Source organism: Macaca thibetana, chromosome 14 (genome assembly GCF_024542745.1).
Source record: "Macaca thibetana thibetana isolate TM-01 chromosome 14, ASM2454274v1, whole genome shotgun sequence".
Lineage (NCBI taxonomy): Eukaryota > Metazoa > Chordata > Mammalia > Primates > Cercopithecidae > Macaca > Macaca thibetana.
This window is the reverse complement of record NC_065591.1, coordinates 97,168,851-97,194,890: the sequence shown is the minus strand read 5'-3', so window position 1 is coordinate 97,194,890 and position 26,040 is coordinate 97,168,851.

Genomic DNA, 26,040 nt, shown 5'->3' with positions numbered 1-26,040 from the left:
GCTGGAGTGCAGTGGCCGGATCTCAGCTCACTGCAAGCTCCGCCTCCCGGGTTTACGCCATTCTCCTGCCTCAGCCTCCCAAGTAACTGGGACTACAGGCGCCCACCACCGCGCCCGGCTAATTTTTTGTATTTTTTAGTAGAGACGGGGTTTCACCGTGTTAGCCAGGATGGTCTGGATCTCCTGACCTCGTGGTCCGCCCTTACCCAGTCTCAGGTATGTCTTTGTCAACAACATGAGAACAGACTAATACAAGTTCTACTAGTCTTTTGGTGGAGTCATTAGGTTTTTCTAAATATAAGATCACATCATCTGCAAGCAAGGTTAGTTTGACTTCTTCCTTTCCAATTTGAGTACCCTTTCTTTCTTTTTTTCTAAGTGCTTTGGCTAGGAGTTTCAGTGCTGTGTTCAATAAAAGTGTTGAAACTTGGAATCCCTTTCTTTTTTGAGATCTTATAGGGAAGGCTTTCAGTTTTTCACTGTTCAATATCATGTTGTGGGTTTGTTGTATTTGGCTTTTATCCTGTTGAGGTTCATTCTTTTTCTAACAAGTTTGTTTATTCTTTTATCATGAAAGAATACTGAATATTATTTAATGCTTTTTTGGCTTCTATTGAAATCATCATATATTTTTAGTCCTTCATTTTGTTGATGTGAATTTTGAGACAATTTTGGTATGAAGTATGAGACTTAGGTACAAAATTATTTATTTGCAGATGGATATGCAATTGCTTTCTCATTATTTGAAGAAAAGGTTAATTATCCACTAAATTGTTTTCACATCTTTAACAAAAATCGATTAGCCATATTTTTGTAAATCTATTTCTGAACGCTATATTTAGTTCCACTGATTTTTGCAAAATATGGCTATGGTAACTGTTTTATTTCCCTTGTCTGCTAATCTAATATTTGTGGGTTAGTTTTGATCAGTTAATATTTCTTCTCATCGTGGATCACAATTTCTGGCTTCTTTGTATTGCTAGAATTATTTCATTGAATACTAGACGTTATGAAATGTAGTTTGTGTGATATTGGATATTTTTATTCTCCTATAAATGTTCTTGATTTTTTTCTGTGACCAAGTCAAATTAAAAATAGTTTGATTTTTCAGATCTTGCTTTTATGATGTGTGGCAGGGCTAGATAAGTATGTACACTAAGGCTAATTATTCCCCATTACTGAGTCAAGGTCATTCTACCTAATCTATCCAATGCCCTACTAATGATAAACATTTCCAATCTGGCTGAGAACATACAGTTTTGCCCCCTCTGTAGAAAAGATAAACCGATCCCTGTAATCCATCAGACAATTCATCCTTTGGCTTCATACACTTTTCTTTACTTGCAAGTGATGATCAGCATTCAGCTGAATACTCAAGAGAGAACCTTTGCAGATCTTCATGGTTCTTTCTGTGCAATTCTCTTCTCTCAGTGTTCTGTCCTTCAAACTTCAACTAACTTGTTCTCCAGGGACTCTGAGCTATGTCCTTCAACCCAGAGACCTTCCCTGGCTCTGGTTTTGCACCTCCTCCCTCTGCTGTGGCCAGGAACCTCTTTCAGTGCAGTAAGCTGAGGCAATCACAGAGTCTACCTCATTTGTTTCTCATGTCTCAGGATCACTGTGCTTCATTGGTTGTTTTTTGGAGTTTTGAATATCATCCTTTCATGTGTTTTCTCTGTATTTTTTTCTATAGTTTCAGGTGGGAAAGTAAATTCAGTTCCTGTCATTCCATCAAATGAGAAGTTTAGATTTCTACAGGTTTTTAAAGTAATAATATAAATCTTTTATTTGAATGAAACTGTGTCATATTTTGAGAAAAATTGAGAAGATTTTACTCATATTAACATACATAAAATATGACTTTTTATTATAATAACATTTGTAGTAAAATGTTACACTGCCTTCTCCAGGGACTGACTTTTAGATATTGATTAAAAATTTGATTTTAATCTATGTTGAAATGAGGTAATTTGCACTCATTTGGATAAATATGAATTCCTTTCTTACTCTCTTCTCAATAATCAATATAATAATGACTATTTAAGTCACTTTTATCAGAATACTTAAATAAACTTCAACAATTTATTTTAGTTTTTGAAGCAAACAAATGAAGGTCTTACATAAAAGTATGAAGCAAAAAAAGAAAAAAAACAGAATTAGACCATTTAGATAATGAAACAAAATTTTTCTGAGCAGTGTTTTATAATTTGGCAAGGTTCAGTCAGTTGGCACTTTTTTTTCTTACCTGTACGCGTAATAGAATAGCATCTCTGAAGTGTAAAAAGAAAATCTTCAAAATAAGTTCAACAGCACTTAGTACTGCCACCTTAGTCTTTTAAAATTGCTCTTTAATTTATTTTTTGCTTTGCTTATATAACTTGAATAAAGCATGCTAAGCTGAAGAGAAATGCCACAGAGAAATGTCTGGAATCCTGGAGAAGATGCACAGTCCTGTTGTCTTTAAGTACGGAAGTTTAGGGGAATTTGTGAAAGTGCTTTGCATTACGTGAGGAATCTGATATTTCTACCAAGTTTAAGCAACAACAACAACAACCAAAAAAGACGGAAAAGAAAAAAGATACTATAAAAAGATGTCAAGGAATAGGAAAATAATACAGTTTATATTTTTCTTAAAATAAAATAACATTTAGATATTCCTCATATTAGAACTTCTCTTTCAACTCAGGGTTGCTCTAAGAATTGTGAAACATGTCACACATTAAGGGACAACAGCTGCAATCATTTTTATCAGGTCAGATAATTGTGTTTCCAACCCTAGAGATACCATTTGACCCATTTTCCTGGTTCTCCCTGAACCTAGCCTGAGTCGCTTTCAGAATCTCCATGGTGTCATGCAGAAGATAAGTTAGCTCACTTTAAATAGGCTTCAAAAAGACTGACATATACATATTAAACAGTAAAGAGATTATTTTAATCATGCATATATTTTGTTGAGTTAGTAAGATAGTAATTCAATAAAACAAAAAGTTTATTAATTTTATGATAAGTTAATTAGTAATGACAATTATGGGTCTTTTCCTTTCTAATAATCACAAATCCTCTTTGGCTGTTTAAAAATATAGGGATATCTTATCATCTTCAAGCATATATTTGCAAAATAGCTCACTACAAAGTATTATATAGTGTGGAAATATTACTGGTTATATCTGTTTGTTAATCTTTGGATAGATAGTATTTGCCAAATGGAAGAGACTCCAGAAGATTTTGAGGGTAACTTTATTTAGAAACAATATAATGTGCTTTTGTTTGAAAACCTGCTCTATAAAGCAGGGTATAAATTTGTTTCTCTTTCTCAAAGTTTGCAAAATCATCTCAATATTTTCTGAATGTCTTCTTATATTTTTAATGTATCTGTTTTCTGACATATTTTACGTGATTTTCAGTAACATAACAAGAGATGCAGACAAATATTAATAATAAGGAGAAAATTAATCAGCCCATATATGCAAATAAACAGCAAATTAAAGAAAATTTAAAAATAGTAAAATCTTCTCTATAAATGCTAGAGGCAACAGCAAAACCGAAATATTCCAAGCTAAGCCAGTCATTACATTCTAGAAAGAATAATATACTGCTTGAAGTTCAAATATCTTCAGCCTATTTGATATTTGCTATCATCTAATAAATTAATTATATCAGTACCTTGACAAACACCATAACTGTTCTAGGAAGAAAAGCAAGAGATTTCAGAAATTATGGACTGTACTACATGTATAGTTAATGTGGCTCAACAGATATCTCTCTACTATGATATTCTGTCCCCTAATTACATAGAATTTCTAGTTCTTCAAGACATTATGAAATTCTTTGGAGGTTTTCCTTTGTTGGCTCTCTAATCTGATAGATATTGCAATGTCTTAACTCTAAATTTTATCGCATTTATATTTTAAAATAATCACTTATTTAAAATGACAGCACTAATTTTTAAAAATAAAATTGTAAATATGTATAATTTTCAAAGTGAAAAGTGTTTTAACAGAATATATAATTTAGAAGATTGAAAGATTAAAAAAAGAGGTTGATACCAGCAGATCAAATTGAGAGACTATTGCTTGGCTTTCTTTTCTCCAATCATGTGAAGAATTGATGTACCAAAGGCAAATGATATATATTAGATAATGTATATCTTAAAAGGTTAATAATAATACATTTTAAATAACATAAAATAGAAACTTTGAAATGTAGTCAGTAGTGATTGCAAAACTGTTGACATAATAAATGCATATGCTGGATATTAAGCATGCAAACATTTATTGGTATATTTGTGATATGGTTTGACTGTGTCCCCACCCAAATCTAAACCTGAATTGTATCTCTCAGAATTCCCACGTGTTGTAGGAGGGACCCAGTGGGAGGTAATGGAATCATGGGGGCTGTTCTTTCTGGTGCTATTCTAGTGATAGTGAATAAGCCTCACGAGAGCTGATGGGTTTATCAGGGATCTCCTCTTTTGCTTCTTCCTCATTTTCTCTTGCCACCACCATGTATGAAGTGTCTTTCACCTCCTACCATGATTCTGAGGCCTCCCCAGTCATGTGGAACTGTAAATCAAATTAAACCTCTTTTTCCCCAGTCTCGGGTATGTCTTTATCAGCAGCATGAAAATGGACTAAGACAATTAGCTTTACATTTTCATTTTTATAAAAGTAATTCTGACACTGTTTATTTATTTATTTGTTTATTTATTTTGAGACAGAGTTTCCCTCTTCTTGCCCAGGCTGGAGTGCAGTGGCATGATCACAGCTCGCTGCAACCTCCACTTCCCAGGTTCAAGCGATTCGCCTTCCTCAGCCTCCCAAGTAACTGGGATTACAGGCATGTGGCACCATGCCCAGATAATTTTGTATTTTTAGTAGACATGGGGTTTCTTCATGTTGGTCAGGCTGGTCTTGAACTCCCATCCTCAGGTGATCTGCCCACCTCGGCCTCTCAAAGTGCTGGGATTACAGGCGTGAGTCACCACGCCTGGCCCTAATGCTATTTTTTGAATGCCTTGTGGTATTATTTTAAGAGGTATTTAAAAATTCTCATGTAAAATTAAATTCATATTTATTCCATTAGTGTGTATGTATAATGTCCATATGATATGTCTGTACATATATATGAATGATACACACACATACACACACCCATAAGTATTATAAATATTTGCCAAAAAGACTAGAAAGTTAGAAACATGAGGAATTTACCAAAATTTAAAAAAAAGAAACAAAACAACAAAAAATCCTAAAAATATGTTAATATAGTGTTTTATGTGAGAAAAAGTTGTCAGTAAATTAAAAATTAATATCCATTTATTTATACATAAATCTGTATCAGTATATTTCTATCTAATGCATATATATAATTATATATATACAGTGAGATTAAAGAATCAAAAAACTAAAGAATTGCTAAATTGTGTAGTTAGAACGTAATACAAAGACAACACATATTTATCACAAAAATAGTAATTCATGCACTACAATATTTACTGTGGTTCAAAAGGAAACCATTGAGGCTTGAAATGGCTCATTTGTTTTAAGTAAAGTAGAAAAAAGCGAGCATAGAGTATAATTACTGTGAGTTAAAACAAGCAATTTGAAGGCAATTATTTGGAAATGCATGATTTATATGAACTAATTTTAATAGCCAACATACTGAATTCACGTTCATGTTTGCTATTGTTGTATACTTTGTGGGATGACTTATATCTACTCATGATTTCTTTCCTTACTACACAAACCAGTTGTGCATGCTAAATATGAAAACACTGTGCTCTTTGCTACTGTTCCACCTTCTCTCCCCCACCCCACAAATATCTCCTCTCCTTTTTCAATTCTCCTGCATATATTCAGGTTAGGAGAGGGGGAGTCGAAAGTTTCAATGATACAGAACACTCAATAATAACTTAACTTTGTGTGTATCATTGCTCCTACAGTTATTCAAGCAATTTGTAAAACCCTCTAAACCTTAGAACATCCCAAAAGCTGGCTGGCTGTTATAGTTTTCTCTAGGTTTTTACTTGGGGAAATAATTTTTTCAAGGTCAAGGGAAGAAATAGTTGCCAAAAATCTCAGTCTTCTCATGAATTATTTCCACAATGTGTTGTTCTCTATATTAAGTACTATAGGATGACTATTTGAGGGCAACATCGTGATAATGAAGGTAGAGAAGGACCTACAATTTTTAAAAGAGTTTTGCTAGTAATTGTCAAACCTAATAGGTCTAAAGACTTCTATCAGCCTGCAAAGTTGTATTAATTCTTAACATTTTTTCTAGTAGCAGCAGGTGACTTCTCTTATCGTCTTTAATTTCTTTACCTTTCCTCTGGAGGTAAAATCATTGCCATATGCTTCCTGGAAAAACATAATAACCTTGACTAATGGTTAATGAAATCCTTCTTGAATACTGGAGAGGTAGAGGAAGAGGAAAACAGGAAATTTACTAATAAAATAAACCAACATGGATTTCCAGGTGTTTAGTAATAATTGAAATTTTGAAATTCTGAATATAAAAGCAGAATACTTTATAAAAACAATGACTACAAATGTTAACTTATTGCAAGTTTACTATATATCAGTCATGGACCTAAGCCTGTATGTAATATGATATACTTCTTAGAAATACCCTAAGGTTGCTACTTGATCTTTATTTATTAGTACACAAATCTGAGACATAGAGAGTTTATCTTCTGAAGGTCACCATGCACTACTTGAGCCATCAAAACGTATTGTAATATGTGGAACCTAGATGGTATTTTAAATATTACTTTACACAGAATAGCATTCTCTAAAATAGTAGTATTGCTTCAAAAGTCTATACATCACAAATGAACTGAAGTCCTGTAAATAATCTGCTTATTTGTGCCTATAGTTATTTGAAGTTAACAATATTCATAATACAAAAGTCTCAGTAACTTAAGTATTGTTGAATTGCAAATGAGTCTAAGTTATTTTACAATTTAAAGTTGTCAATAACTTGCATATTTTGGATATTCTTGAATTTGAGTATCTATTTAATAATAGGGATCTTTCTGTGGAAATTTTTGGTTGTATTTCAGATAATATTCTCTTAGATATGAAGGTACAAATTACATGGCAAACAATGGGATTGCTTTTAGGAGTGGATCAATGTTATCAGCAAAACTTCTAGTCATCAGTAACCTATTAGTTAAGTTTTGGGGGAATCAAAAATTATACATGGATTTTGACTGTGTTGGGGGCATCAATGACCCTAACCCACGCACTGGTGAAGGGTCAACTGTAATTGACAGTAGCAGAATCATTACATCTTAATGGGAGGGGTCTCCAAGATCATGTTACTTACCACTTACTCTGTGATAACTTTACCTTTGTGATTTCTTTGACTGAAGTTTGAATTTCTGTTTAGACCCCATGATACAAGGATATTTCAAAAGTAATTTGGAAAATGTGTATACTATAGAGCCATATTCAACATTTGTCCTGGTTCATTATTAATTTTAATATCTTGGTCCCATGGTCGAATTTCTCCCTCAAGTTTTTCACTTATGATAGGGAGAATATTAATAAAAATATCTTTTCTACTTAACTCACAGGGTTATCATAAACCTGAAACAAAATAATATGTGTAAAATTCTTCTGCAAATGTTAAAACTCTAGGGAAATAGTAGCAAATGTTTATGTTTTGCTGTTAGAACCAGCAAGACACCACTGTTTCGAAGAGGGTGATTTATTTACTATTCCCTTTAAAACACCATGTGCATTTTTATTCCTTATTTCTTCTCCTCCATTTTCACTGGTTAAAATTTTCCTTACTACTGCTGTCTGTGAATCCAAATTATTTTCTTCTTATTATTCTTCTTTCATCTCAAATTCCAATTTCTTCATGAATTCCAGAAAAAAAGAATCAGAGACCCGAACAAAACAAACAAAAAAAGGGGTTGACTGTAAAGTATTTCTTATACTTTATACTTCTTATTTCTGTATAGCTGGCTTGGTTAAATATATGCTAAGATACTCAGGAAAGCTACTAACACTTTCCACTTTTATTGTCAATTCTGCGGAAAAAAAAAAAAGTACTTCTTATCTCCTCCAGAAGAGTTCATTACAAATATAGAGACATTGCTTGTTAAGAGCCCATTAGATTGGAAACTCTGCAGAGGAAAACTCTATGGAGAATTTGTTCCCCTCTGAAAATGTGCCTAAACCTAGAGCTTGGTACATAACAGGCCAATAAATACTTGCTTTTAAAATCTAAAAATAAATAAATAAATAAATAAATAGAATATACTGTAATAAAATGTCACTACAGAGAGCTATTTACTCTATATTAGAGTAGAAAGGAAGCTTTGATGTTATTCCACGACAGTGATTTGAAAGCCAGGCCTGGGAGAGAGGAGTGTGAGGGAAGGTTATCAGAAACACCTGTGCAGCAGCATTATTAACATACACATGTTCTATTCACACTTGAATTTATGGATCAGAATTTCCAGGATGGGGAGGGAAAGTTGTATTTTGATAATGCAATAAATAAATAAATAAAACTACTCAAGTAATTCTAGTAAGCTCATTCTTAGGAAAGAAAAGTAAATGTTGGCCTCCTTCAGATGTTATGAAAACAGGAACTGTTCACGACATGTTTCGTCTCCCTTTTCTAGATTCCATTATGACATTAGTCTCTGGTTACAATTATCTGAAGCCTTGGCGGTAAGGAGTTTACCTTCATCTTCTTTTTCTGTTTAATGTCTTTCTGGCTAGTCCCTCAAAAGTATGTATTTGTTACCTGGTGTGTAGGGGTACACTGAAGAAACCACTTGGTATTATTCTAGTTATTGAGACAGATGAGTCTCATGTTTGTTTTTCATTTGGATATGACAAATAATTAATGCTGCTACTAAATTATTGGAATAGACAAATTGTTAGACACATCACAGACTATATTAATCTAGTGAATAGTAAGCAAAGGCACGTTTATATAATTATATCTTACTGTAGCTCTATACATCAGAAAAACTGAAGCCTGTTATATTCCTTGAAAATAAGCATGATTTCACTATTTCTGTGATACAGTTCCACCTCCACTATTTATTATTGGAGTTATATAAGCACAGGCTAGGAAAAGGTCAAGTTTTAAAATGTTTTAAAGAGAATTTCTCTCCTTTGGTAACAGATTTAAATATATGTTTTTGTTTTTGCCCACTGTGTAATTATATCCTCCCTTTATCCACAAGTGCATAGAAAGATGATCCTTTTGTAAACCAAAACCACCACCACCAACAACAAAAAATATTTTTGTTGTCTAGCAGGGAAATAATTCCTGGCTAGATTTCACATAAAGCTCATTCTATTCTAAATCACAGAGGCAGATTACATGGCTCTGACCACCATGCAGATCAGAAATGAGCAGAATAATTGGGACATAAAAATCAGATGATGCCGGTTATTACTGAAGCCTGTAAAGCAGAACTCCTTAGAAGTAGTTAGAATGGAAAAAGGAGATTAACATGATATTTAAAGAGTAGTTATTGTATGCTATGACTTATAGTTACTGCACAAATTCTACAATATTTTGAGAGGTGGGGTACCAATGGCTGAAAGTGAGGAAGGAAAGACCAGTGAAAAGCTTCTCCTGCAGCACAGAAGGGAAGAACTGCATGAGTGGCCCAGGTTGACACAAACATCAGGTGCCACAGGAAAAGGAGGTCTTATCTTCCAGGATCAAAGACATAGTAGCATTTTAAAAAAAGTAAACATGCAAAATTGGTAAAGCAAAGAACCAATATAAGAAACAAATTACTTGTAATACCAGCACTTTAGGAGGCCAAGGCAGGCAGATTACCTGAGGTCAGGAGTTCAAGACCAGCCTATCCAACAAGGAAAAACCCCACCTCTACTAAAAATACAAAAAAAAAAAAAAAAAAATTAGCTGAGCGCGGTGGTGCATGCCTGTAATCCCAGCTATTCGGGAGGCAGAGGGAGGAGAATCGCTTGAACCCAGGAGGCGGAGGTTGCAGTGAGCCGAGACCATGCCATTGCACTCCAACCTGGGCAACAGAGCGAGACTCCATCTCAAAAAAAGAAAACCAATAAAACAAAAAAGAAACAAATTAAGCAGAAATAAATAAATAATTTTTTTGTAATTTTGACCAGATCCTAAATAATGAGGTTTGAAACATCCGACCATCATCAAGAGAGAGAGATTCTACAAGAGAAACAGTTACACATCTCAGTTAGAATAATTACATAGTACTGTGCACTTGGAATGTTCTAAGATATTATTAAGAAATGTAAGAAATTTCATCCACATTACAAATAAGGCAATTGAAGAATATAAGTAAAAAAAGAAGACCAAATCTAGAAATAAATCTTGAGTTCTGCAGACCATCGCTAAAATATTTAACATAAATAATATATATTCATTAACATTGACAGTGGTCTGAAAATTACTTATGAGAGGCTGGAATGAAATATCCTTTTGGGTAAGGGCCACAGCAGCTTCATTAACCACTCCAGGTGTTCTGGAATATATTAGGTGTCCAATGATGTCTGTTGGATCAAATAATTCTATAATCCTTTGTAAAAAGAATACTAGACTGAAAGTCAGAAAACCTGGGTTAGAGTCTTCACTCGTTGGCTCCTGATCATGTAAGTGACTGTAGAGAGGATGTGTTCAATAAATAAATATTCACTAAATATTTCTAAATGCCTAGAGAAATCTAAAAAGAGAAACAGAGCTTTCAGCTAGTGGTATCTCAGAATTTTTTTGTAGAGAAATGCAATGGTTAGATATTAAAAAATTCAAACTAGCAAATTGAATATCAGAATATCAGAATAATTGAGAAGTAGTTTACTGATAAACAAAATATAATTTTCCCTGAAATTACTTGGGAAAGGGTTAACAAGGACAGAACTTAATTTACTTGTCATATTTTATAGTAGCCAAAATTTTATTTGAATTGTCATGATTATAGAATTTAAGAAATGATGTTACTATTCTAAAAAACACTGCTTGGAAAAATACTTCAAAAATTTTGAATAGATCCCAATTAGTCCATTGGTAAATAAGCAATATATGTCTCCACATATGCTTATAAAAACAAACTGTGACTCTACAACACATACATAGTGCAATTCTGGAATCTAACAAAGTTTGAGACTTGGTCGTATTTCTCCTTAAATAAACTACTTTTTCCACTTGATAGTCCTCGAGGAAGTTGTATTTTTACCCTTACTATCTAGTTCTACTGAAAACATCCTTAGTTCCTATAGGCAGTGTGATGATTAATTTTGTGTCAACTTGGCTGGGTTATGGTGCACAGATATTTGGTCCACTAGTATTTTGGATGGGTCTGTGAAGGTCTACTTATGGATGAGATTAACATTTAAATTGATGAACATGATTAGAGATAATTGCCTTCACTAATGTGGGTAGGCTTCATCCAATCAGTTGAAAGCCCAAGTAGAACAAATACTGACCTCCCGTGAGCAAGAGGGAATTCTGTCAGCACACTGCTTTCAGACTTGAATTGCAGCTCTTCCCTAGGTCTCCTGTTTTTCCACCTTCCTATCAAATTTTGGAAACACACACACACACACACACACACACACACACACACACCCCACCCCCCGGCACACACCATCTATTGGTCTTTGATATGGTTTGGCTGTGTCCACTCAAATCTCATCTTGAATGTAGCTCCCACAGTTCCCACGTGTCATAACAGGAGTCTGGTGGGAGGTAACTGGGTTGTGGGGGAAGGTATTTCCTGTGCTGTTCTGATCATGAATAAGTGTCATGAGATCTGATGGTTTTATAAAGAGGAGTTCCCCTGTACAAGCTCTCTCTTGCCTGCTACCATGAAAGACGTCCCTTGCTCTTCCACTATGATTGTGAGGCTTCCCCAGCCATGTGGAACCATGAGGCCATTAAACCTCTTTCCTTTGTAAATTACCCAGTCTCGAGTATGTCTTTACTGGCAGCATGGGAGCAAACTAATGCAGTCTTGTTTCTCTGAATAACCTTAAATGAATATCTTAGACATGTTTTTGTCTCTTCTCTGATTCCTTGATCTAGTCCATTTCTGAATGAGCTCAACTAGGGTAATGTTAAGGGCTGGGAACATCTCTAAGCAATGAATTTGCTTCCTAGATTCCTCAGGACCAGGCTCATATCTAGTGAGCGAGCTTCTACATTTCCCTTCCAGATCCCTGCCAAATGAGAAGAGTGGAAGAGATAATGTGGATATGTGAATACATGATTTAATGTCTGCATTAACTTGACTACAATAGGGAGGGAAAAAAAACACAAAAGGTCAATAGAAACTAGAAGCTATTTCATACTGAAATGGCACTCATCCTCATTATAACATCATTTTCTGAAACACAATTTCCAACAAACACTTCTCTGGACCACCCTCTAAGGTCAACCCAGCTGGACCACACATGTAGCTATACCTCTTACTGAAATTTAGTTCATTTAAATATGGTTAAAGTTTCCCTAATTGACTTTTTTTTTCTTTCTTGACTCTGCCCTTATTACAGTGCCATTGCTCATTCTCCCATTACCTGTAAGGCCAGGCTTCCATATCAGAGCATGAAGGTGTAATGAATATTTGACTCTGGTTAATTTCCTACAATATTCTTGGCTGCTCATATTTTTGTGGTTTAAATAATTAAGACTTTTTTTTTTTATAAATCTGCCCATATTCTTTACTTGTTTTCCTTCTCTTTACCTCTGCCTTGACTGAACCGTTCAGCTACTGACAAGTAGCTTAACATCTTATATTACTACTAGATAACTTTGATGCTTTTTATTCTTTGTCTATAATATAATAGTTTGTTTTCTGATTAATGTTTCCCAGTCAATATTTTTTTAACCATAGTCTTCCTAAAAGCCTGGTTTTACTAGAAATTGTATTCATTAATTCATCATTTTTCTATCTTTCTGACTCTCTCTAGCTAACAAGAAATTACTTCTAGGATATCTGAGTAGAGCAGCTGATTACTTCCATCTCACAAAGACTTAAGGATTAAAAGAAAACCATAGAATATGTATGATTTCATTAATATGTTCTTCATATAAGATTAACATTTTAAGGAACATTTACATTTGTCTTTAGCTGTTAGGTAAAGTATCTGCCTATTTTGTGCCTGCAACAAGGCAAGTCCACTGGAAGTGACAAGACAGGCAGCCTGTAAAAGTGAGTTTTGAGCATGTCGTTTTATTCATAGAAATAATTTCCTTCCCTTCCTCCCTCCCTTTTTCACTCTCTCTCTTTCTCCCTCCCTTCTTCTCTTTCTCCCTCCCTCCCTCCCTTCCTTCCTTCTTCTCTCTACCCTCCCTTCCTCCCTCCCCCTCTCTTCTTCCCTCCCTTCCTCCTTTCCTTCTTCCCTTCTTCATTCCTTCCTTTTTTGTTTTCTTTCCTTCTATACTTCCAGCTGTTGCTTTGTTCTGACTCTGTTCATTTACTCCCTGTTCTGTTTCATTCTGTTTCTGGACTTTACCTGGTTTCTGACATGTTGGATCACTCTCTCTCTCTCTGTCTCCTCTCTCTCTCTCTTTCTCAGATACTTCTTTCTGGTTAAAAAAAAAAAAAAAGCATCTGGAAAGGTTACTGGGAAAAAAATTACTTCTTTGGTTTTTAATCTTTAATACTGTCTTAGGTTTGACTTACAACTTTTGCAACGGCACTTCCTTTTCCAGATAACCACTGTAGATAACCCCAGGTGACTTCTTCTTGCATTCACACATTGGAGCAATTTCCCATCAATTCTGCAGTTTCTCTAGAGGAAATTCAAACAATGGGTCGTGTATTTTACTAAATGCATTTTAGAAGTGAGAAAATTGAGGCAGAAAAAAATTATACAATTTCCTGGAGGCCAAATAACATACTAGAAACAGAGAGCTTTAAGCCTTAGTTCTTTCTGATTAACATCACTATTCCATATTTAGTTGCAACTTCTCCAGGAATAGAGATTCAGAAAATAGATTTTACTTCTAAAGTGATTAGATTTAAAAGTAAAGTAAGAAATGTTTATTTCACTTTAAGTAGAAATTTATTCACGGAGCTAGATCCAGATGTGGTAAGCACATTACAGATGTGATAAAAGCCTTTCTAGAAATGGTATGTGAGAAACATAGAGGGGCTTTTACTCGTCCACTGTAAATCATGCATTCATCAAGCCTTTTGTAGGCACCATCTGTGACAGACCCTGAGACAAGTGCTAGAGATACAACTGTGAGCATGTCAGCATCCATGATTTAAATGACTTTATAGAATATCACAGGGTAAAAGTAAAAAAAGAAAAAATATTTCTGAATCCATTCTTGAGGCAATATATGTGATGGCAGTGATTTATATATAAAAGGACAGATTATTTCTTTTCAATAAGTCTATAAATGACTTAAAAAGAATGATATGGTGTTAATCATGTAGTCATCGTGGTGCCCCCATGACAGGGGCATGAATAATTAAAAATATATGTATTATTTTTAATTAACAAATAAAAATTTTTTAAAAATTTTAAATTTTTTAATTTAAAAATTAAATTTTGCTCTCAAAGGGAGAAAATTGGTCATGAGGGAGGAAAACAATTCCCAGGCATTACAATAATTTGTGTTCTCCACAAAGAGCAACAGTACCTAAAAAGATATTAACTATGTCTTTGGAATTAAAATTTCATTTGGAAGTGGGGGTGATTAAGAAAAATATGTTTTTAAATCTCTTTAGGAGGGAAACACGAACAAATGTTGAGAAACACTGGTTAACCTCTTTTGATGTTGGATCTATTACCAGTATCTTTATTGGATTATTGGAACTAAACAAAATTATTGCAAGTAGCATGGAATATATTTATGATTCCTCTGATTAGAAAGAAATGCACTTTAATATCATAAAAAATAGATCATCTAAATTATCCCAAGTATTTTTTTCAGGAGGAGGGACTTTTGTAACATTTATTTTTTAGATCTGGTAATGATTTTATTTTGTTCTGTGTACAAAAATCAGCGAGTGTTATAGCTATGAAACATTTCTTTCCCATTTTTCGGGTTCCGTGCACTCAACACATACACTGTATAACCTTTGACCTTAAAGGAGTTATTCTCCCCATCAGATTTGCCAGCTTGAATGTCTGTCTTTATTCTCAATATGCTTTTCTATTCTCACGTTGTCAACTTGCACCTGATCTTTTAGAACCCTTATTAATAATGATTGTAACCTGTAAAATAAAAGGTGCTCCACAATAGAAAAGATTGATGATATTAATATACAAAATATTCTTTACATATTGAACACAGTCAATAAATTAAGAATTACCTCAAAAATTATCAATCTCCCTTTACTTAATGTGTCCAGGTTGAGCTAAGTGGATCCTGGACACTCTCTCTGTATTTCTTTTTCAAAGTAATATTACAAAGACTTAATAGAATGTCTGTAAAAATTATAAGACCTTAATACAGGTGGCGAATGAATTCAGATGTTCTTTATTTCCAATCAAAACTTCTTAAGAGAGTAAACTGTGAATGCTTTTATCAAATTATTGTCTTTCCCCTTATTCATGGTTTCACTTTCTGAAGTTTCAGTTACTTGTAGTCAATTGTGGTCCAAAAATATTAAATAGAAAATTCCATAAAGAAATAATTAATACATTTTAAATTGTGTTTGTTCTAAACAGGATGCACCATTCCACTTCATCCTGTCTTCATCACAAGAAGAACAGTGAGTAAAGTACAATAAGATATGTAGAGAGAAAGAGCAATATCTTATTTATGAAACTTCTATTACAGTATATTGCTATCACTGTTTTATTTTAGGTTATTGTTGTTAGTCTCCTACTGTGCCTAATTTATAAATTAAACTTTGTCATTTATACATATGTATATAAAAAAGCATAGTTTATGTAGAGATTTGTACTATCTTCAGTTTCAGGCATCCACTGGGAGTCTCAGAAAATATTTTCCTTGGATAAGGAAGAACAACAGTGACTTAAAGTCATTGCCCTCTGTTTATTTAACTGGCTGTATCTGGGAGACTAAAAGATGAGAATTTGGGGCAGCAAATCTCAAGCATTAAAAAAACTTTCTATTTATAAAAAAATATAGCTTACAAAGGTTCTGATTATACAATATTGCCACCCGAGGCAGAAGCTTAATTTCGGTGCCCCTTTACTTGCATAATTTTTCATTCAGGGTTTTGTGTTCTATTTATTGAAGAAGATTCCCTAATTTGCATATAATTCATTTCCCTGGAAAACCTGGGTTAGTTCCACCCAGATGGCAGTAGTGACCAACTCTCACTTCACTAGTGTTTCATGGCTCAAGTCTTGGGAAAATTTCAGCCTACTTGACACAATTGCCAAATCGATATTTTCTCTTGCCTTTCTCTCAAAAATCCATCCCACACACTCCTGCCAGATAAAACTTCCTAATGGCTTTTTCTGCTTCTACAACTTTTTTTCTCAGACATGTTTAATTCTTTCACTGGCCCATAAAATTAAGTTCTTGCGGGGTGGCTCATGCCTGTAATCCCAGCACTTTGGGAGGCCAAGGCGGGCGGATCACGAGGTCAGGAGATGGAGACCATCCTGGCTAACACGGTGAAACCCTGTCTGTACTAAAAATACAAAAAAATTAGCTGGGCGTGGTGGTGGGCGCCTGTAGTCCCAGCTACCCGGGAGGCCGAGGCAGGAAAAGGACGTGAACCCGGGAGGCAGAGCTTGCCATGAGCCGAGATCGCACCACTGCACTCCAGCCAGGGCGACAGAGCGATACTCCCTCTCAAAAAAAAAAAAAAAAAAAAAAAAAAAAGAATCTTACTCTGACTTTCAATGCCACCTACCAAATGGCTGCAATCTCCCTTCGTTTATCTTCCTGCTAATCCACTTTATATAGCCTACTGTATTAATCAGGGTCCTCTACAGGAACACAACTAATAGAATAGATGTATATATGAAGGGAAATTTATTACGGTGTATTAACTCACACGATCACAAGGTGAAGTACCACAATAGGTCGTCTGCAAGCTGAGGAGAAGGGAAGCCAGTCCGAGTTTCAGAATCTCAAAAGTAGGGAACCCACAGTGCAACCTTCAGTCTGGGGCTGAAGGCTCAAGAGCCCCTGGCAAACCACCGTTTTAAGTCTAAGAGTCCAAAAGCTGAAGAACTTGGAGTCTCATGTTCAAGGGCAGGAAGCATCTGACACGGGGGAAAGGTGAAGACCGAAAGACTCAGCAAGTCAAATCCTTCCACGTTCTTCGGCCTGTTTTATTCTAGCCACGCTGGCAGCTGATTAAATGGAGTCCACCCAGATTGAGGGTAAGAGTCTGCCTCTCTCAGTTCACTGACTCAGATGTTACCCAGGAACAGCACTTTGCATCCTTCTATCCCATCAAGTTGACACTTAATCATCACACCTATTAACGGAGTTACTCTTTCTCCCCAGTGTGGTTCTTACATCGATGAATTTGTTTTGTTTTGTTTTGTTTTGTTTTCTTGAAATACTTTCTAGGATGGCTCTAGATAGACCTGTAGGCATATTCTGGGCTGCCCAACAAGGACAGGGGCTGATAAAAGCACGTGGAGTTCCAGCTGACCCACGATTCAGCACTGTTAGCCTGCTTCAAAGTAACTCTGTGGCAGCCGGCACCACATTTGCCTATGATGCCTTCATTTTTCTCTTGGTTGGCATGCTTATCTCAGATTTTTTGATTCTGGTTATGGGACAAGAAGTTAAGCATCGGGTCTCTAATACAGGCTGCATTCATGTTATTAAACAGATGATCATAAAATTCAAATAATTTCAAGAGACTGACACAGATTTTTTTTACTCAAGAATTCAAGTTTGAGTGCAAAAGATGTTTATCTGATTTAACTATATGGATTATTATTCTGTTTTGCAAAGAGATTACAACTGGGAAAAGATAATGAATTGTTAACTGAAGAAAAGTATTTCCTGTGGATGTATACATTTGGTTAAATGTGAAACTTAAGGCTTTGTAATGTATGTTTCTTATATGGTGATTGGAGTTCCCAAAGACTGAAATATATTGATTTTATTCAGACTTTCTTTTGCCTTCCTTTAGGTTACCCTGGGAGCACAAAACAAATACTAAAAATCAAGCGCTTCTAACAGTAGCAATGGCCTCCATGTTTCCAAATCGGCCTGTAAAATCCTTCCAACACCCTTGTGCTCATGTCAACACGTTTGACATGTAGGGTTTCCTTAGTCCCTACCCATATGCTACCTTTTGCTCCTTTGGTCTGCACTTCTGCTATCTCATTTTCCTTTACATTTAATATTTCTACAATATCATCCATCAAATTAGCTTTTATGTTATTTGAAGACAGTACCAAACCAACATTTTGTTCAACATTGTGTACTCTGAAGATCTTCTAGGTACAGGTTAAATGTGTAAACAGATATTTACCATCTTTTCCTTTAAAATATGCTTCTGTTGAGACCTTTCTCCAAAAGTGTCTGCTCATCTCTCATTTTGTTATATTGATTTTAGAGCAGTTAAATGAGTTCTTTATTTCCCAAGTCTCCACATTCTTCAGGGAATTAGATGTTGTATTTCTTATCCTTCATGTCATAGGCAGCTACCTCCTTTGATCACCTTCCATTTGTCAGTGTCCACAATGCCATAACTTCTTTGATGTACTTTTCCAGACTCAGGTGCATATACACACACTTACACACACACACACACATATATATATACACACACACATATTGATGAGTGTTTGTATGTATTGCAAAGAATTCTAAGTACTTTGTAATGGTTTCCTGTTTTGTGTATTACTAAAACTTGGCATTGCTTTTTTCTATGTATCATATTCTTCCTCTCCAGATTGTTCAGTTGCTCTTTTTCTTGCCTGAATCTCAATGTTTGCTCCCACTTTAATTGTCTACCAGTATTTCTAAGCTATTTTGTCTCCCTGTTGTGACTTCACAGTCAACAGTGGTGTCAGAAAGAGAGTTTCCAATCTGTTATCATCTGTGAATATCATTAGTGTGGTTTTACTTACACCCTCTTTTAGCTCACTAATGAAGATGCTGGATAGATTGCACCATGCATCAGTTGTTTAGAGACAACACAGAGTAAGTTGTCATTTTCCTTTATCTTTCATTTTTGATCCTTTAATTATATCGTGGCTTATTTACAAGCTTATATCTAAATTTAAGAAGCTGTCATCCTTTGAGTGGATATAAATATATTAATACATAATTTTAAAATTCATTAACCAAATTGTCATATGTATGTAATAGGATTTGCTCTTCATGATCCAATGATTGTTTTTTTTTTAAATGATATTAGTCAAACTCGAGGGGGTGTTTGCCTGAATTCATTATGTTGTTTGCATAGCATGTGAATTTCATGGGCATAGCAATCACACAGGCAAAATGTCATGTTTGTGTTTCTGCCCATGGGATGAATGGCGGTGCTCACAAGACACTGTGCTTTACACTCTGTATCTTCACCATCCCATTCCCTTTTCTCTATCTGATCCTCTTTCCTTTGCACTTGCCAAATTCTTTTCTACTTGGTGCTCACATAACTTCTCCATTTCCCCTAGATAATTGTTGGTACTTCTTTATTTCACCTTGCCCTGTATTCCAGCTATAACTCTATAATCACACTTGTCATGTAATAGTGTACCTCTTTTTATTTACATGTCTATCATTGCTCTAGGCTATGAACATATGGAGGGCAGAAATCTTGTCATATTTGTCTTTATTCCTTAATGTTTAGCATAAAGTAGGCACTCAGTAAATGTTTGCCAATGAGTGAATTAACAGCTTGTTAGGGGACATCAATAAAAGCCTTAATTTGAATATATAAACTTTTTATAAGCAATTTACATTGAAATGGCCCTTCTCCAAATTTGTACTATTTGGTTAACACTTTACTTGAAAATGCCCAGTTACCTTCTCTTCTTTACGTAGTTTCAGGGCAGTTAATATTGTTCATAAAAGACCAAGTAATGCATAGTCAATTACTGTTATTATTTTGACTACAGAAGCTCTTAGGAAACAGTTATTTCTTTTATAAGAACAAATGCCAAGGGAATGAGCCTCTTTTTTTGTTTGTTTTGTTTTGGTGGAGTCTGGTTCTGTCACCAGGCTGGAGTAGGGGTGTGATCTCAGCTCACTGCAACCTCCACCTCCCAGGTTCAAGTGATTCTCCTGCCTCAGCCTCCTGAGTAGCTGAGACTACAGGTGCGTGCCACCACGCCCAGCTAATTTTTCTGTGTTTTTAGTAGAGACGGGGTTTCACCATGTTGGGCAGGATGGCCTCGATTTGTTGACTTCGTGATCCACCCACCTCAGCCTCCTAAAGTGCTGTGATTACAGGCATGAGCCACCGCCCAAGAACTTGATAAGGCCTGGCCTTTTCAGCATATTTAAAAAAATTCTTGTACATTCTGTTTTCATTAAAATATTAGACTAATCTCCTTTACAGTGTAGATTTATAACATTTAAATCTATAGCTATTGTATTGATATTTAGTTGATGAATTTTGGATATTTTTATGATCAGTTTCCTATACAAATTATAGAGTTTTCTAATATATGTTAAATTATATCTAGTACATAATACTCTATAGTGTGTATTAATGGGATTCAAAATGTATTTTAACACAAAGTTAAAAAGAATGATTTTTTTCAGTTAATTGGAAATGACTAAGATTTTTCTAACCTTGTGTATTCTACATGCTTTGCTTATGTTAATTTACAGGTTGGGATTGTTTTATATACTAGGTGCATTCCTAAAGGAAATAAAGGAGGAAAAACATGATTGACATTACTCCTCTAAACTAGGCATCATGATGATTCCCTGAGGGCAGAGATTTTGATAAACTTGACTTGAATCTTCAGTTTTATGGATCATGGAAAATCTCAATAGTTACTACTCATGGAACTTTACTGAAGAATTAAAGGACTATGAGAAAATAATAGTAAGTTGAGGGTTGCTTGAAAAAAGGCACATTCCATAAATTAGATCTTAAAATTATACCTCCACCCTGGCCCCCTGCCAACTACCATTAAGACAACTGCAATTAAAAATCTAAGTTAAAACTGTGTGGTCTCAACTTTGAAAACTCATCTTCAAGTCAATTCTACCAGCCTCCCCTTCTCATCAGATGACTCTGTTGGAGTCAAAACCCCTTCAACACTGTCACAACATAGGGCCTATTCTTTCCTATGGTACTGAGATTCCCTTTTCTTTCTAGCTCACTTTGTTTTCTCCTTGCTATTTGAAACAGCAATATTCTGACTTCTTTTGTGGTAAGGGTGCCTGAGATTTGTCTTAGTCACGTATGATAAGACACACAGACACAGAAGCGACTGTCATGAAGGAAGAAGTTTTCATACTCATAGATTCCTAGAAACAGGCACAGCATATCATGCAGGGTCACATGGAGAAGTACCAGAGTTGGTCAAGAGGCGAAGCAAGTGAGGGGAAAGTGGGCTAGAGCCTTTATTGTGTTTTCTATGGGAAGGAAGGGGCAAGGTAGGGTAAGCAGGTTTAGGATTGGTTAGTTAGAATAATTTCCGTGGGCACTGGGACATAGGAACTGTTCCTAGTGGTCTGATTTCTGGCCTGGGGGTGATAAAGGCAGGTGGAGAGTGGGCCATAGTGTAAGCGTACTATGAGTCTGATAAAGAAAGTGGTTGGGGATATAGGCTCTGAATTGATTGGTTTGCATATGAGAAGTGCACTTGTAAGCAAGTCTTTTGCTATATCTAGCACTTAGCTAACCCTGGAAGGGGCAGTCTTTTCAGGGTCAGAAAGGCCCCAGGATATCAAAGCACTAAATACAGAAACTAGAAAATGTGCTTATTACATCTTTTCTTGTCCAGTGTGCTACTATCTGGTCATATCTTCTATTAAGAGCATTTAAAAATTGATTTTTTCAAATCAACACATCTATTATTTCATGAAGTAATGCATGCAAATTTTGCTGTACATGATGATTAGTAGTCTTTTGTGGGTTTATGTTTTATTTTAGTAAATATCTGTAACCTCTGTAAATGCTCTATATCTCCTGCCTACCACCTCATCTCAAGGTTGCAATGAAGCAAGTTTATATACATATAATGTATGAACATGATATATACACAGAAAATATTGTTACTCAGTAGGCACAAAGAGAGTCATGTAATCTGCTTTGTAATTTTAAAGAAGTCTCAACTCTTTGTCGTTTTGAGCACTTTAATAATACCTTTTATGAAAAGTTGACCATAGGAAAATAAACAAAGTCCTAAAGATAAGTTGTAGTAACAATATAGAGAATTTCAGAACAAAAGAATCAATTGGGTTAATGGCCAGGCACAGAACTCTTTATGAATCAACTTTCAAGTGCCTCTCTGATATTGGAGTTTCTGTCTCCTGGTGCCCTGTTTACTCAAGAACAATTGAATTTTCTCTACAATATTCATTTTACCTATTCCTCATAGCTTGAATGCCAATATCTCATCAAGGAAAAACATTTCCAACATCAACTGCAATAGTGAATAAACATGCATTTCTGATCTAAGAAAAACATAGCTACATCTCCAAGGCATGCCTCTGGAGTGTGGAGGCAGATAACAACCACTGAAATAGGAATTCTCAATTATGTGCACTGACCACTCCTAGGTTGTAGATTGGAACTAACACATTCACACACATATGATATTACACTCAATGCTTTGAAGGAATTACAGAGTACGAAACAACTTCCCCAGTGAACTTCTAGCATCAGCAGCTAATTCATTTACTGTCTTGGTATGTTCTCCCATGGGATTACAATTTGTGTGCTCAATATGGGTAAATCTTAAATAAAAGGAGGATGGGGATTTCAATGGGTCTGGAAGCAATAGGTGGAACAATTTTTGTGGAGTAAAAATAAATGAAATTTATAAAATAAAAGTAACACTTGCCAAGTAAACAAGATGGGGAGACGTACAAATTGAAGTAGGAGTTAGGGTTCAGAGTAACAGATTAAAATGAAATCTGAGTTAAATAAAATTCATTTATATTTGTAGTTTTCTTAGACAGCAATTATTCAGTGAATTGAAAGCACAGTTTGCTTCCTCCCCGGATCTTCTGCTTACAAACTGTTTTGGGACATTTCTACGAACATCAATTTTCTTATCAAAAGAGATATAATAATCTATGTATCATGGTGTTACTGGCAGGATAAAAAAATGTCAGGTATGGGACCTAGGAATCTGTAATTTTAATATGTTTCCCAGGTCATTTTGGTGCATGCTAAAATTTGAGGGTCCTGAGAGCAAGGGAAAAAAATGCAGTTTTATTTGCAGACCAGGCTACATAGGAAATCTGAGGTATTGAACAGTTGCAAACGCTCCACCTTTTCCAGCTGCAAGGCTGTTTTTGGAAGGAATCATGCTGTTAGAGTATTGCTTAAAAAAATTTAATAGAAAAAGTGTTACTGCTACCCAGGGATAAGATTCTGTGGGAACACGTGTCTGTATTCTGGTAGGCCTCCCACAGGGGAAACACTGACATTTTCTGATAAGTAAAGAAAGATTGGGAAAGACCTTATAACTTGTACCCTTCGGTCAGCCAACATTCTCCCTGCCAATTCCTGAATACATTATTTTTGCATTAATTCACACTGAAACTTCAGTTATCTTTTCACAAGAGAAAAAGAAAACTTAAAAAGACACAGCAGGTGTATTGTATTATTTTTCTTTGCTTTATTATGTTTGATAAATAACTTGACATTTTGTTGGCATATTATTATTTTTATTTATATAAACCAGGATAGTTATTGAGTAAAAATGGTCTTAGTCGGGTTCAAAAAATATGTTCACAAATATATAGATGTTTTACTATATGTATATGTGTATATATATGTCGATAGATGATAGATATAGATGCAGACTACATATACATCTCTCTATATGTGTATATACATAAACTCTATACAGCAAACATTGTATATAAACACACACATATATATTCCTTCACAACACGTAATTGTTTATTTTACTTTACTTGTGATGAAGTGTCAAGAAGCTAAATATTCGGCAGGGCGTGGTGTCTCACACCTGTAATCCCATCACTTTGGGAGGACAAGCAGGCAGATCACGAGGTCAAGAGATTGAGACCATCCTGGCCAACATGGTGAAACTCTGTCTCTACTAAAAATACAAAAATTAGCTGGGCGTGGTGGTGGACACCTGTAATCCCAGATACTCAAGAGGCTGAGGCAGGAGAATCACTTGAACCTGGGAGGCTGAGGTTGCAGTGAGTCGAGATCGTACCACTACACTCAAATCTGGCGACAGAGAGTGAGATTTCGTAAGCAAAACAAAACAAAACAAAACAAAACAAAAAAACTACATATTCTACTACCTATGAACAGGTTAACTAGCTCAGGCCAGGAGTACCAATAAGAGAGGTAGACCATTGGCCGGGCGTGGTGGCTCACGCCTGTAATCCCAGCACTTTGGGAGGCCGAGACGGGTGGATCACGAGGTCAGGAGATCGAGACCATCCTGGCTAACACGGTGAAACCCCATCTCTACTAAAAAATACAAAAAACTAGCCGGGCGAGGTGGCGGGCGCCTGTAGTCCCAGCTACTCCGGAGGCTGAGGCAGGAGAATGGCGTGAACCCGGGAGGCGGAGCTTGCAGTGAGCCGAGATCCGGCCACTGCACTCCAGCCTGGGCGACAGAGCGAGACTCCGTCTCAAAAAAAAAAAAAAAAAAAAAAAAAGAGAGGTAGACCAGAAGTCTTAGACTTACCTAATAGATCTCTCAAGTCTCAAAAATAATACTTCTAAATTCAGTACTTACAAAGTAGTACTAGTACCCACTCTACTGAACAGAGTTGTTTTTTCTTAAATAAATTTAGATAACTTGCATAAAATAACTCTGTAAAAAGAAAAAATATATTTTTAAAATGTTTATTATTAATTATACCCATTTTTTACATTCTATAAGTATCTTTAGAAATTTTTGTTTTCAGTCTGATTACTCCTCAACCACCTCTGATAATGTAGGCTACGAGAAGCTTCAGTAGATGTGTATGTCTCAATAGATGTGTATTCCACACATGCTGGTATAGTTGAACTAAGCCAAAAAGAAAGAGGAAACTGTGTCTTTAAAACCAAAGTTTGTTTTATAATCGAAAGGGAGACAATATATTATCTGGTGTCTGACTAAAATATTCTTAATCCCTGTATCATAGTGAAGAAGTATGGTTGACTTTACCTCATCTAGTAATTTTATATTGAATTAGCAGATATTCTGCTCAACAGTGTAAAAGCCACTACAGATATTGATTTAAGCTTCTAATGAATAGAACAAATGGAAGCTGTAAACTATTTTTCTTTGAAATTTCTCTAAGCTACCTAATAATTAAATGTACCTGAGATTTCTTTTTCTGTAGGATTCTAAATATGTGTGTTTGAAGACTTCTTAATTATTTCCCCACATTTTTAAAATTTTTTATTCTTATGTTTGCATTCAATAGTTAGAAATCTAATCAAACAGTTGATGGCATTTACAGCAGTGTAACACTGACTGTGGTACTTAGAAGCTTCGAGTCACAAGATCACACCTACACAAAGCAAACATTTTTTTCTCTCATTATGTTTATTACCACCAGGTGATTAGTGATTCACTGAGTTAAGCTTTTCCCATGTAAACCTTAAAGAGAAAAGTGAAAAAGAATTATTTGAATGTAGTTTAAAAATTAAAGGTATATATTAAATATAAAGATAAGTATGAGTATGAGTATTAACATTAAATTAATAGAGATGCATAATAGGGTTTCTGGTGCTGAAGAGACCATGATAAATAAGATAAATATTTCTTGCTGTCAGAGAGGCAAACTTCTAAAATGAAGGGTGACAAACAAAATTATTAAATAAATAAATTTAACAATATCATGTCGGATTGTGAAAAAGATTACAAAGCAAACAGTCAAGGTGATATGATAGGTGTATTGGAAATCAGGGGTCATTGGGTGGCACTTGACATATTCAGTAGGGGAAGGTGTTTTTGAGGAAGTAAACTGGAGTTAAGAACAAAGGGT